The sequence below is a fragment of the Lissotriton vulgaris genome, chromosome 8 (assembly GCF_964263255.1).
Source record: "Lissotriton vulgaris chromosome 8, aLisVul1.2, whole genome shotgun sequence".
In the NCBI taxonomy this organism is placed as follows: domain Eukaryota; kingdom Metazoa; phylum Chordata; class Amphibia; order Caudata; family Salamandridae; genus Lissotriton; species Lissotriton vulgaris.
The window spans coordinates 31,928,465-31,942,255 of NC_141696.1; positions in this window are offsets into that span (position 1 = coordinate 31,928,465).

The following is a 13,791-nucleotide window of genomic DNA, read 5'->3' on the forward strand; positions in this document are numbered from 1 at the left end:
CATTATTTTATCAGTTTTTTGGGGTATTTCCTGATTTGTAGTTACTTGCTTAGGTCTTCTGCTTGTGCAAGGTAGTCATGCTTGTTGCTACAGTTCCTTCTTAACCGTAAAAATTGACCAAAGGGGAGGTTTCGTTTCTGATGTCGCGGATGGAAGCTGTCATAAGTCAGTAGACAGTTCCGGGCAGTTTCCTTGAAATGTGTTGTCGTGATCAGTGTACCTGAGTCTGCCCAGATGTTCAAATCTAAGAACACCAGATGTGATCTGCTCATGGAATTAGTACATTTTAGGAATCTATCTTGCTCATTGAGCCAGGTGAGGAAATATTTAGCTTCCTCTTCAGTCCCTTGCCAGATCAGGAGAACATCGTCTATATAGCGCTTCCATAGTTTTATATGGTGCCTATATGGGTTGTTGTTATTGTTGTTATTCAGGATTTTCTTCCTCTCTAAATGATGGACATAAAATCCAGCTATGCTCGGCGCAAATGTGCTGCTCATGCTGGTCCCGTGTTGTTGTCGGTATAGTGTCTCCTCAAAGCGGAATTTTTTATCTGTGAGAGCCAGGTGGCAACACTCCATGACCACATGTCGAGGAGTGTGATATTTCCAGTCTTCATCGAAAAGAACTTCCTCAAGTATTTCCAGGGTTACCTTATGTGGGAGGCTTATCTAGGTGCAGAAGGACGGAAAATACTGGAACACTTACTATAGGGCTGAATGATTATGAAGTTAGTTTTGAAAAACTGGATAAGCACTTCTTACCAAAGATCAGCACCATTATGGAACGCTACCATTTTGGTAAACAAGGCCAAAAGGAGGGGAAAACTGTAGACAAATTTGTGTCAGACTTGAGAAAATTGTCTGCTAGTTGCAAGTTTGTGAGGGGTGTGTGAGCAGCGTATTAGGGACCAATTTTTATTGACGTGCAAAATAGAAAGAATATGAGAAGAGTTGTGGTTGTAAGACGGTCTGCCTCTAGGGGAAGGTTGAACACATTATGCATTGTGTATGACAGATAAAACAGGACTGAGAAGGGAAAGTTGGAGTGAGTGAGATTACAGAAGAAATAAGTGAGGTCATGATGGTCAAAGGAGTAAAAAATGAAGTATGAAAAAATAAGGGTGCAGGAGGATTTAAAGGTCATTCCTATAGATGTGGTAAGGCAGGGCATCTGGCCAACAGCAAAGGCTGTCCAGGATTGAAAGCAATGTGGGTGTGGGTGTGGGAAGAGAGGCCACTTCAGAGTATGTTGTAAGAGTGGAATTAATTACTGTAGCAATGTGAATTACAATAGGAGTAACAAGAATGATAAGCACACCACATGTGATGAAATTGTCTAACAAGTTGATGGAGGGGTATTGGGCAAACCAGGAGATGTCATTGACATTGAGGAACAGAGAGTTGAAGTTAACTATCATTTCTAAAAATGTCTTCCATTTGACGTTTGGAAAAGGGAGAAAATGGATGTCAGATATGGAGGTTATGGAGTACAACCTACACACATGTTGGGCTACTTTTCGGGAACGTTAATCTACAAAAGACAGGTACACAGTCACGAAAGAATATGTTTCTCTCACTGGGGACAACATCTTTGGTCAGCAAAAAAGGTTCTGGGTATGTATCACAACCCCAACACAGAACCCTAGATTCAAGTTCAGAGTGGCATACCGATATAAACCCATGTCGATTGGACTTGTCTCAGCTGCTGCGGTATTTCAGAGGGTCATGATAAACATGCTGCAAAGCATAACAGGCATATTATGCTACCAAGATGATGTTCTAAAATAAGGTAAAGATCATCTTCAACACAATCAAAGACTAAGGGCCCCATTAGGATGGCGGGCGGATTGCCCCCGCCAGGCTGGCGGTAGCCACCGCCAGCCTGGCGGGGGAAATCCGCCCACCATCCTTCCCTGTATTCCCCCCCGCCAGAATGGTGGGGGGGGGGACCACGGCAGAGCAAAACACCGCCCGCCACTTTTTCGCCCCGGTCGCCTTGCGGCCGGGGCGGAAAACGAGTAACATGCAGGCGGTGTCTGTCAGACACCGCCCACATTATTACAATGCCCATTTTACAATGCCTTTCCGTAGCGGCATTGCCGCCACGGAAAGGCATGCAGTGTTCACTCTGGGGGCCCCCTGTGGGCCCCCAGAGTGAAGGCCAAAGGGGGGTGGCACACGGGGGGTACCTGTGGCACCCCCCTGCATTTACATAATCAAAGCGGTAGGCACCGCGCGGTGCCTGCCACTTTGAATATGTAAATGCTGCACAGCATTTTTGTATTGTGGGGGGCGGAGCACGGAGCTCCGCCCACCACAATACTAAAAATACAGGATGTGCCCGCCACAGTGGCGGGCACATCCTAATGCTGCGTGCGGGACCCCTGCCCTTAGGGCGGGCGGTCCCGAATTCCGATAGGATGGCGGGCGGGCTTTGCCCGCCCGCCATCCTAATGGGGCCCCATGACAGGTTTTGCAAAGATCCCGGGAACAGGGACTTACTGTGATGGGCAAAAAATGTAAGTTGTGCTATTCAGAAAAAGAGATCTTAGGACACAGGATCACAGCAGATGGTATCCTACCCAAGACTGAACTTCAGAACACAATAGTGAACATGACACCACCCACAAACAAGGACAATATATAATCCAGGCGAACATTCCACATTCACTCATTATTAAAAAATGGGGTACCTTTTGTATGGTAGAAAGACTGACAAAGGGATTTGATGATGCAAAGTCAGCATTAGCAAATGACTGGCACTGGCGGCACACTGGGCAATCAATAAATTCAGGAATTTTGTGGGGGACAACATTTGAGTTGAAGACAGATTACAAACCTCTTGTTGAGGTCTTCACTAAGAAATGGCAGAATTCGATCTCCAGTTGGATTAGAAGGTGGGTGGTAAGCCTGCAGGAGTATAAGTTTGGGATCAAGGGGCCCATTACGATGTTGTGCGGATTGCCTCCACCAGGCTGGCGGTAGCCACCGCCCGCCTGGCGGAGGCAGTCTGCCCGACCTCCATTCCCGAATTCCCCCCGCCATATTAGTATGACGGAGGGACCGCGGTGGACGGAAAGACCGACTGCCGCTTTGCCCCCCCCCCCCTCCGGTCGCCTTGCGGCCGGTGCGGAAAATGTTTAATATAGTGGCGGTGTCTCATAGACACCACCAGACATATTAGAATGGCCTGTCAGTCATGCCTTTCTGTGGCGGCAATGCCGCCACGTAAAGGCATGCGGTCTTCACTCTGGGGGCCCCCTGCGGGCCCCCAGAGTGAAGGAGGTGTGGGGGCCGCACACAGGGGTACCCCCCCACATTTGCATAAACAAAGCGGCAGGCACCGCGCGGTGCCTGCTGCTTTGTTTATGCAAATGCTGAAATGCATTTCTAGCATTGTGGCGGGCGGTGCTGAGAGCACCGCCCGCCACAATGCTAGAAATGCAGGATGTGCCCGCCACTGTGGTGGGCACATTCTAATGCCCCCCACGGGACCTCCGCACTTATGGCGGGTGGTCCCAATCCCCGCTAGGATGACGGGAGGACAAAGTCCGCTCGTCATCCTAATGGACCCCTATGTATGTGCTGACAGTAAGAAACTATGCTGCAGATTGTCTTTCACACCACATAGGGGAGTCGGTGCACAGTCTAAATATCGATTCCTAAATATCGACCTACAGTAATATCGAGTTGGAAATATCAAAGGTGAAGAATATCGAGGTCAAGAATATCATTGGACAGAATATCGACCCTAAGGTAAATAATATCTATTTTTTTATATCGATGTAAGTAATATCGAAGTTAGTAATATCGATATCAAATATATCGATGTTACTGATTTAATGTTACTAATATCGATATTTGTTGTTGTTATGTATTTTATTATCTATTTTATATGTATGTGTTGTATGTTTTTTGTTAAGTATTTAATTTGTTTTAAATTATATGTGTACTTTTTTTTATATATTAATAATGTTATTTTTAATTTAGTTTTAGTACTGGAGCGGGTTGTGGGTTTATAGGGGAATAGGGTGGGAAGTAATTTAATTATAGTAAATTAATGATACATGTTTAGTAATTGTAAATTAGTTTTAATACATTTTTGCATTTAAGTTCTGTAGCGGGTTATGGGTTTATAGGGACATTGGGTGGGAAGTAATTTAATTGTAATTAAGAAATGATTTTCTTTTTATTGGTATTTATAAGTATTTTATTTTTAATTAGTTATTAATTGGTAATAACTTATTTTAATTGGTAATTACTTTTTTTACCTGGTAATTAATGTTTGTAATTGGTAAACACATTTTTCAATTGGCAATTAATTTTTTGAATTGGTAATTACTTTTTTTAACAGGTAATTCATATTTTAATGTGTTAATAACTTTTTATTATTCAGAAATTATATTTTATTAATTGGTAATTATTTTTTCATTAAAAAAATGTTTGATTTAAAAATGAATTTATTGATTACCATTTTTTAATTGTTAATCAATTTTTATTATTATTAGGTTTTTTTTGTTGAAAAATATTTTAGTGTTCAATATTTCTTATTTGATAATTAATATTTATTAATTAATATTAATCGATATTTATTGTTAATGTATTGTTAATTCATTATTCAATTTTATTTATGTTTTTAGTAATTATTAATGGGTATTTGCAAATGATGTTGTTATTTAAAAATTCAATTATTCATTATTTTAATTACAACAATTATTTATAAGTATCTTATATTTAACTTATATGCTATCCAACGCTTTCCCTACTGTTGCACTCTCTGGAGTGGGAATAATAATTTTTACCCCTACGCTATCCAACGCTTTCTCTACTGTTGCACTCTCTGGAGTTGGAATAGTAATTGTTACCCCTACGCTATCCAATGCTTTCCCTACTGTTTCACTCTCTGGAGTTGGAATAGTAATTTTTACCCCTACGCTATCTAACGCTTTCCCCAACGTTGCACTCTCTGGAGTTGGAATAGTACATTTTACCCCTATGCTATCCAACGCTTTCTCTACTGTTGCGCTCTCTGGAGTGGGAATGGGAATTTTAAGGTCTATGCTATCCAACATTTTTATTACTGTCTTTTTTTTACTTATGGATTTTGAATAGTATTTTTATTTATTTAGCTATTTATTATTTTTGTATAATTTTAGATAATGTAGTATATAATTAATGTTAAAAATATTAAAAGTATATATATATTTTTCATTTATTAAACATAATTATTTACTTTGTATTTATGTTTTTGTTTTATGTTTGTAAATGTATTTGTAATTTACAATATTTTGTATTAATGTATACATTATTAAAATAATTATTAAAACTTATATTTAAGTACGTATGTATTATATATTTTCTGTATGTTTAATTAATGTAATATTTTTATTATGTATGTATTATTTATTAATTTTAAACCTAATTAGACATTTTTAACTAGGTGGATTTTATTTATTAGTGTTATTTACTTTTTTTACATTTATATTTTTACAGAGAAAAAAAACGATATTTTTAACATCGATATTTTTAACATCTATATTTTTATTTCGATATTTTTGACTTACCATGTTGTAGATAAGATGTCGATATTCTGGCCTTCGATATTTCAGCATCGATATTTCTGTAGGTCGATATTTTCTAGGTCGATATTTTGTCAGTGATTCAGGGAGTCAATAGAAGAAGAAAGTACCATCAACTCACAAGTGGAAGATGAGGCAGAACTACAAAGACTAGAGTGTCTGTGCTGGGACTCAGGGTGCTATTAAGGAAACACAGTGGAAAGAAGAATTTAGAAATGATTCTCTCTTGCAGAGGGTTTGCTAGTGGCATAATATATGAAAGAAACATACAACTAGATGTATACCTGTGTTTCATACGTCTAGCATATTCAGATGCATAACACAAATGAGAATACAGGTGCAAGTCAGTCACAAGACCACACAGAGCTTAAAATTTTCACAGACTGCATTTCACATTTTAAGCAGACACCTACAATTTGGTGCCGTATTTCAAGTGTACCATTCCGCAGACTAATACAAAGTACCCTAATCACTAATCCCTCTAACAACATGTCTTAAACCTCACTTTTGTGCTTCAGCTTCACCATTCTACAACTACTTAGCGTGTTGGGCCTGGCCAAATATAAAGAAGTGACCCTTTGCATGTGTCTCTTGTAAGTCTCTTCATATTCCTGAAAGCATGCATACATGTGTCTGCACCTTTTCCTAGTGGCATCATATATGAAAGAAAAATACAAATGGATATATACTTGTATTTCATACGTCTAGCATCTTCAGATGCATAACAAGTATGAGAATAGATGTGCAAGTACATGCATACCTCAGTCACAAGACCATGCAGACCTTAAACCTTCAAAGACTGCACCTCCTATTTCAAGCAGTCACCTAAAATGATGTGGTGTATTTCAAGCGTGCCCTTTCCAGAGACTCATACAAAATATTCTAATCACTAATCCCTCTGCCAACATGTCTTAAACCTCACTTTTGTGCTTCAACTTCACCATTCTGCAACTACTTAGGGTGTTGGGCCTGGCCAACTATAAAGGAGTAACCATTTGCATGTGTCTGTTGCAAGTCTCACCATATTCTTCTCAACTAGCAGCGTCTTCTCAGTCGAAGCTTCCTCTGAGCAGACGTCTCTCAAACATTAACCTACCTTGAGGGGCAGACTACCGCCTGTGGAAGCCTGTAATGAGAGGTAATTTACCAGAGGGGTGGCATCTCCTGAGTGACATCCACTCCCAATGGCACCCGCTCCAGAGCTGTACTCTCTCCAAAGTTCCTCTCCTAAGCTGCGGTACCCTAAGTAACATTGGTCCGCGAGCGGTGCTCTTTCCTCAGTAGCAGTATCTCTTGAGTGACTTCCTCAAATGAGTAAAAACATTACCTGAGTGACAGCATGACCCATATTGCAGTCTCTCTAGCATTTGTTATTTAGGAAATGCCTCTGCGTATTGCCTATTCTACAAGGCAGATTTATCAGAGTACCATCAACTCAGTGAGTGACAGCCTTGTTCAGTGTCTCACAGGTATAGCAGCCTCTCTTGTAGCAGCTGATAAAAACATTTCCTGAGCAAACACTCACAACAAATATGGATGTCCCTAATCTGAAGTGACGTGGTCGGAAAAACCACGTCATTGGGGCTGGAAGTAGGTGTGCGGGGATGTGCGGCAGCACCCAAAATAACCAATCTGGAGTTCAGAAGTGAATGAGCTATAAAGATGCCTTTAAATGTTACCTTCCCTTGGGGGTCACGTGTCAGTGTATGGCTTCCATCAAATTGTCAGTTATTCTTTTGACATGGAGATAGGGGTATACCTTTCTTTCTCTGACTGCAATGTGAGAGGATTTTGTAACTACTATATGACAATCTTACTGAGTGTGAAAGGACAGGCTGGAGGGTGTTCATTTGATTTATAGCACTCAACAAAACCTGAACTGTACAAATATTTCAAAATATATTACCAGTTAGGAAACTACAAGTGAGGCACTGTCTTTTGTGATCCTGAAGTGTGATGGAGACAAATATTTTAATAGAATCAGCAAAACATTATGACACTTTACTTGGTGATATTGGTGATATACAAACAATAAATATTCACTGGAAACCTATTCCTGTCAATTTGTAAACATGAACCACTTTTATAGCTATCTAATTCTCCAACGAGGGATACTTATTTTAGTGCCAGGGCATATTTTCTGACCCAGTCCAGCCCTAGGTGGAGGGTTTTGCCAAAGGAAGTTGGAAAGGGTGGCAGAAAAAAAAAAAGTCTCACCATATTCTTGAAAGCATGTATGCACATCTCTTTACCTTTTGTTAGTGGCATCATATATAAAAGCAACATACAAATGGATGTATAAATGTGTTTTATACGTCTAGCATCGTCCGATGCATAACAGATATGAGAATACATTTGCAAGTAGAGAAATACCGCAGTCACAAGACTTTGCAGACCTCAAAACCTCACAGACTGCATTTCCCATTTCAAGCAGACACCAAAACGTTTGTAGCATATTTCAAGTATAACTTTCCACAAACGCATACAAAGTAGCCTAATCAGTAATCTCTCTACCAACATGTATTAAACCTCACTTTTCAGCTGCACATTCACCATTCTGCAACCACTTAGGTTGTTGGTCTTAGCCAAATATAAAGCAGTAACCTTTGAATGTGTCCCTTGCAATTTCTCATCATATTCCAGAAAAAATACATTCATGTGTCTGCACCTTTGCCTAGTGGCACCATATATAAAAGAAACATACAAATAGACATATACCTCTGTTTTATTCATCTAGCATCTTCAGATGCATAACACGTATGAGAATACATGTGGGATTAGACACATGCCTCAGTCACAACACCATGTAGACGATAAAACTTTGCAGAATGCTCTTCCCATTTGAAGCAGGCACCCAAAATTATGCAACATATTTCAGGTGTACCTTTCCACAGACACATACAAAGTAGCCTAGTCACTAATCCCTCTGCCAACATGTCTTAAACCCCACCTTTCAGCTGCAGCTTCACCATTCTACTACTACGCAGGGTGTTCGGCCTTTGCCAAATTTAAAGCGCCAATCCTTCACATATCTCTGTTATAAGTCTCACCATATTCCCATAAGCATACGTGCATGTGTCTATACCTTTTGCTAGTGTATCATATAAAAGAAATATACAAATAGACGTATAACTGTGTTTTATATGTCTTGCATCTTCAGATACATAACATGTATGACATACATGTGCAAGTAGAGACATGCCTCAGTCACAAGACTCAGCAGACCTTAAAACTTCACAGACTGCCCTTCCCATTTCAAGCAGACACCTAGGATTTAGCAGCGTATTTCACGTGTACCAATCCACAGGCTCATACAAAGTAGTCTAATCACTAATCCCTCTGCCAACATGTCTTAGATGTCTTAGATCTCACTTTTGTACTTCAGCTTCCCTATTCTGCAGGTACTCAAGGTGTTGGGGCTAGCCAATATAAAGCAGTAACCCTTCGCATGTCTCTGTTGTATGTCTCACCATATTCTTGAAAACATGCATGTATTTGTCTGCACTTTTTTCTAGTGGCATCAAATGTAAAAGAAACATTCAAATAGACATATATCTGTGTTTAATACAACTAGCATCTTCAGATGCATAACATATATGAGAATACCAGTGCAAGTACACACATTCCTCAGTCACAAGTCCATGCAGACATTAAAACTTGACAGACTGCACTTTTTTTTAACTCTTTATTCGTGACTGTAACAAGATAATATACATTACATTCCTTCATTATATCATATATCAGTCATTTCCATTTTCTTTACCATTAACTTTTTGTAACATATCTTTCCAAATCATGTGTCTTCTGTCTTACAATTCTCCGGATTTTTCGCAGTTTCAGTCTTTAAACATCATATTTATGACTTACATATTTTGTTAAACCCCAACTGCCCCTCCCGCCCCACCCTCCCTCCCTTTGTCTCCTGGTCGTTCTCCTTCATACACTCTACATGTCGGGTCTATGTGCTCCTGTCTATCTAGAAAGTGTTATAGTTCGTAGGCCTGGCCTATCCTTCGTGACTTTTAATCGCGCTCGTGTACCTTGACCGTCCCCTGTTATGTGTGTGTAGTCACTCCGCCGGGTCTTGCGAAATGGTCAGGTCCATCTCTTCCATTTCTATCAGCATTAAGTCCCACTCCTGTGCTATAGGGTATTTGCGAAGACCTTTGTCCTCCTCCCCCCGCAGCGCCGCGGATTCAGCTTTGCCCCATTTCAGCAAGTCAGCTCGCCACATTTCTACCTGTGGGGACCTGGGCGATTTCCACCTCATGGTGAGTACCCTGAGTGCCAACAAGAGTGCCAGGTCCGTAAATTTCGGTTGTGCTTTACATGTTTTGGGTCGTTTCTTGTTCCCTATCAGACATGGTAATGCCCCCTCAGGGATCCGGAGTGTTGTTATGTGTTTTTGATCGTCCCCCAGTAATTGCGTATCTTCGGGCATGTCCATAGCATGTGAAGGATGTGTGCCTCATCTTCTTGACATCTTGGGCAGCAGTGTGTAGTGGCAGGGAACATCCTGTGGAGTCTCTGGGGCGTGAGGTATGCTCTATGGAAAATCATGGCCTGTATGAACTTGAACTTAACATTCCTAGACACTCTCCTGTGATGACCAGGAATGATTTTCCACTCCCCGTCTGTTAGGGGTTCCCCTGTGTCTGCAGTCCAGGTCTCCCTAAGTGTGGTAATTGGCGACGCCACATGTTCCCTAATACCGACATATAGCCATCTCACCAGGTGTCCCCCCGTACCCATATAATGTAGGAGGTGCACTAATTCATGTTGGTCTGGTTTCGTGCGTTGCGGAGCCCAAGCGCGCCGTATATAGTGTGTCACCGAGGCATGTAAGAGGTATAAGCGCGGCGGGGCTCCCGTGATTTGCACAAATGAGGCATGATCCAGTATTGTGTCATCACCGAACAGGTCTCCCACTCTGTCCACCCCGGCCTCCGTCCAGGGGTGCAGTCCGCGTTGTGTCAGGATCCCTTGCGGCGTCGGGAGTCCCAGGAGGGGGATGTTATCTGCATAGGGAATGGCCTCTGCCGTGTATGTCAGTGCTTTCCTCCAGCAGGTCAGAGCCACATGCAGGAGGGGGTGGCAGTCTCTGGGGATCCTAGCATTGGGTAGGAGGAGGGAGTGCAGTTCCCCTCGTGCCAACTTCTCCATTGTATAAGCGATCTCATGTAGATCTCTGCCCGCCACCCATCATGTCAACCATTGGAGCTGGCTTGCATAGTAGTAACTCCGTAGGTCCGGTACGCCCAGGCCTCCCTGTCTGGTGTTCAATTGTAATTTTTTAAGGCTGATTCATCTTCTCCCCGAACCCCAAACAAGGTTGATCAGTAATGTATTTAGTGTGGTAAAAATTTGCTGTGGGAGTAGCACCGGCAGATTTACAAAATAATACAGTATTCGGGGGAGCAGGACCATCTTCGAGACCGCCACTCATCCCATTACTGATAGGGGTAGGGATGTCCAGAAGTTTATTCTACTTCGTAGGCCAGTGATTGCCTTACGGATGTTACCGTCAATTTGATCCTCCGGGTCCCGGTACACATTTATCCCGAGATATTTAAACGTGGTCGGTGCCACCTGGATCTCACAGGTACCGAACTGTATATGGGGAGGCTGTTGTCCTTCCCGGAAGAAGAAACCTAGAGATTTTCCCCGGTTTATAGCCAAGCCAGATATGATCTCAAAGCGTTTGAAAATAGTCGCCAGGTGTGAGTGGTCCCCACGCAGGTTCCGGAGAAACACCAAGATATCGTCGGCATATATAGAGACCAAGTTGTTGGTGCCTCCAACTGGTATGCCCTCCTCCGCAGCTCTAGTTCGGAGCGCAATAGCCAGGGGTTCCAGCATCAGCACGAACAGTAGCGGCGACAGCGGGCAACCCTGACGGGTGCCCCTGTGGACGCCATACTGTCTGATGTGTGCCTTCCCGTGCGTGCCCTGGCCGTCGGGCCTGCATATAATAAGCAAATCCATTTTATGAGGGTCTCTGGAAAACCAAAGCGGTGTAGGACTTCGAACATAAAGTCAATCAATCAATCAATCAATCATTGACACTGATAAAGCGCGCTACATACCCGTAGGGTCTCAAGGCGCTGGGGGGGGGGGGGTGCCGCTACTGCTCGAACAGCCAGGTCTTCAGCTTCTTCCTGAAGGAGAGGTGGTCTTGGGTCAGGCGCAGGTCGGTCGGTAGGGAGTTCCAGGTCTTGGCGGCCAGGTAGGAGAAGGACCTTCCTCCTGTAGTCGCTCTTCGGATGCGGGGGACGGCGGTGAGGGCGTGGTTGGCTGATCGGAGGTGGCGTTTGAGAGCGTAGAAGTTGACTCGGCTGTTGAGGTAGCTCGGGCCTTGGTCGTGTAGGGCTTTGTGTGCGTGGGTGAGGAGGCGGAAGGTGATTCTTTCGTTGACGGGGAGCCAGTGAAGGTCTCTCAGATGTCCGGAGATGTGGCTGGTTCGTGGGATGTCGAGGATGAGTCTGGCTGAGGCGTTCTGGATCCGCTGGAGTCTCTTCTGGAGCTTGGCGGTGGTACCGGCGTAGAGGGCGTTGCCGTAGTCCAGTCGGCTGGTGACGAGGGCCTGGGTGACGGTCTTCCTGGTCTCGGTGGGGATCCACCAGAAGATTTTCCGTAGCATGCGTAGGATGTTGAAGCACGCCGAGGAGACGTTGTTGACTTGCCTGGTCATGGAGAGGGAGGAGTCCAGGATGAAGCCCAGGTTGCGTGCATGGTCTGTCGGTTTGGGTGCGGTGCCCAGGGCGGGAGGCCACCAGGAGTCGTCCTAGGCGGAGGGTGAGGAGCCCAGGATGAGGACCTCCGTCTTGTCCGAGTTTAGTTTCAGGCGGCTGGTCGTCATCCACTCGGCTACCTCTTTCATCCCTTCGTGCAGGTTGGCTCTGGCGGCGGCGGGGTCGTTGGTCAGGGAGAGGATCAGCTGGGTATCGTCGGCGTAGGAGATTATGCTGAGGTTGTGTTTGCGTACGATGGCCGCGAGGGGGCTCATGTAGACGTTGAAGAGGGTGGGGCTCAGAGATGATCCTTGGGGGACGCCGCAGATGACTTCGGAGGCCTCTGACTTGTACGGTGGTAGGCGGACTCTCTGTGTTCTTCCGTCAAGGAAGGAGATGATCCATTCCAGCGCCTTGTCCTGGATTCCGATGTTGCTGAGGCGCCGTACTAGGGTGCGGTGGCAGACCGTGTCGAATGCCGCGGAGAGGTCTAGGAGGATGAGGGCTGCTGTTTCTCCATTGTCCATCAGGGCTCGGATGTCATCGGTGGCGGCAATGAGGGCGGTCTCGGTGCTGTGGTTGGCTCGGAAGCCGGACTGTGAGGGGTCGAGGGATCCGTTCGTCTCGAGGAAGGCATCCACTTCAGCTTCAGAAGTCCCATGTCGGAGGTCCAGGGCTTAACAGCCAGCGTGTGGTAAGTCCTGGGGGGTAGTTGTCATAAGGGCATGGAGTCGTCTCGAATTTTGGGAGGTGCTCCTCTCTGGGAGGAAGCCACACTGATGGATGAACGCCTCTTCAGCGCCCGACATCGCCATCGCCATCCCAGACGGCTACAAGATCATCCGAAGGGACCGCATCAACCAAACTGGAGGAGGCATCGCCATCATCCACAAGAACACCATCCGCATCACGACAAACACCGACAACACCCTCGCACCCGCCGAGCACCTGCACTTCCAGGTCCACATCAACTTCAAGACCACCCTCAGAGGCACCCTCATCTACAGACCCCCGGGACCACGCACACAATTCAGCGAAGACATCGCCGACTTCATCAGCCCGCACGCCCTCCCCTCCGCTGACTACATCCTCCTCGGGGACCTCAACTTCCACCTGGAGGACAACAACGACCGCAACACCACCACCCTGCTGGACAACCTCGCAAACCTCGGACTCAAGGAGCTGGTGACCACCCCACCCACTACTCCGGACACACACTCGACCCCGTCTTCTCATCCAGCAAGGACATCACCTGCAGCCACGCCACCGGACTCCACTGGACGGACCACAGCTGCGTCCACTTCAGCTTCAGAAGGACCACGATCCACCACCACCAGCAACAGGTTGCACGCAGAAGCTGGAACAAGATCACAGCCGACCAGCTTGCGACTTCCCTGAGCAAGAACCCACCCACCAGTGCATCGAACCCCAGCCAAGCAGCCACTAACCTCACGAAGTGGATCAATCAATCAATCATAG